Source organism: Plectrocnemia conspersa, unplaced genomic scaffold (assembly GCF_051122295.1).
Source record: "Plectrocnemia conspersa isolate PC_06_02 unplaced genomic scaffold, ASM5112229v1 ptg000013l, whole genome shotgun sequence".
In the NCBI taxonomy this organism is placed as follows: domain Eukaryota; kingdom Metazoa; phylum Arthropoda; class Insecta; order Trichoptera; family Polycentropodidae; genus Plectrocnemia; species Plectrocnemia conspersa.
Window position 1 is genome coordinate 24,396,091 of NW_028277177.1, and position 1,727 is coordinate 24,397,817.

The 1,727-nt window shown below is 28.0% G+C and overlaps 1 long non-coding RNA gene across 1 annotated transcript; it reads left to right on the forward strand.

Annotated features, from left to right (window-relative positions):
• Nucleotides 1–840: 840 nt before the first annotated feature.
• Nucleotides 841–1,493, forward strand: LOC148227659 (uncharacterized). The gene is made up of 3 exons (XR_015811862.1): nucleotides 841–1,019; nucleotides 1,086–1,129; nucleotides 1,243–1,493. It is a non-coding gene; the product is annotated as an uncharacterized LOC148227659 (long non-coding RNA).
• The last annotated feature ends 234 nt before the right edge of the window (nucleotides 1,494–1,727 follow it).

Consider the following 1,727-nt stretch of genomic DNA (forward strand, 5'->3'; position numbering starts at 1 on the left):
AATGCTTTTTATAATAAAATTGTATTCTTTGAAACAATTGACATTGCTTTGCTTTAACATATAGTTAATTTAATTCAGGACTAGCAAACAGCAACCACGATGATTCGGCTTAATTGGTCTAAATAAGTATTTTTATATTCGTCAATGCTTCTGTGGGAGAACGTGTAATAGGATTGACACTATCTTACTAAGCAAGCAAGAAAGAGAGAACGAGAAACTTAAACACATTAATGCAGTGATGAGCAACCTTTTTTGTGGTGGACCACAACTGAAAATTCAATAAGCCATACAAAAATGAGTTGTGATTAGGTTTGTCATTATTATGAATCTCTTGACCGAAACGAATTAACCAAACCTTACTTGACCTATTGAAAGTTTGAAAATAGACATTTTGCAACTATCAAACTTTTAGAGAAACATATTTTTTAAGAGCGTCTATCAGTTAAATTATATTTTCTAGTAAAATGTTTTCGGATTCACTGATACAGTAAGTGAAATTAAATTTATACTGGTGAAAATATAACATCACTGAAAAATACACATTCACTATAGCATATTCGCTAAATATCGTTTGTCAGCACGCCAAACATAATAAAAGGAACCCGAATTATATGATATTATTGTACGAATTATATTATATTTAAAATCCCTTATAAACTAGATATAAAAAAAATTAAGTTATAAAAAATATTTTTTTAGAACTTAATGATTTTTCTACATATTTTGATATGTGTTTCACAATTTTAATCGATAAAATCAATTGTGTCGTTCGTTCTCAAGCGCGCCAAAAACCGGAATTTCCCTCAAATATCAAATTTGCTTACATATGACAACACTTCTGTCAAGCGCACGTCATCTGTCAAGCGCGCATCCGCGCAGTTTGGTGCAATAAAATATACATCGAAATATGTTATAATCACAGATTTTTTTCTTACAAAGTAATAACTGAAGATGATTCAAAATGATGTAGCATTGGAATTATAGATAATATAAAAAAACTTTATATCATGAATGTGCTGGTAAGTGTTTTGTTATATGAATAATATATAACGGTTATTCTAACAAAATTACTATTGACTTTCTAGGGTCAAATATTAAAAAACAAACACCAGTGATTTGGCAATTAAAGGTGTATATATACCAAAGTTAATTAAACATATTACAATGGTTGTAATAATGAGAAATCTCATATTAGTGTAAATAAAAAGTTACATTTTACCCACTATATAATATAATTTACAGTTAATTTTCAGAAGCAACGAAAGATCTAATAACATTTACGTATGGCAAACAATTAAAATATGACGTACAACTTATCAGTTTAAGAATTGATGCCAATCTATATGTTTAATCCTCTACGGTAACTTCCATAAATATTTTTTTTGCTGCTGTCGTTTAAATTGCATTTATGGATTATATTAGTAATAATAATGTGTTCAATGTTTAACTATTGTTTAAATGCCTTAATATTTTTAATTAATTTATAGAAGCAATGATAGAACGATTTGATGACCTCTATATGACTAAAACGTAGAATTGGTTTATATTAACAAAAAGTTGAAGTCACTGTCAGCAAGTATTATCTTTTTATAGAGAACATACTACATATAATAAGTTTGATGTAATTGAATATCCGGCTTTGGCTGTTCCAAAAGAGAAGTGATTGCACATAAGAAAAATTGATAAAAAACCATGATGTAGATACATATTTTGCTACATCGGAATTA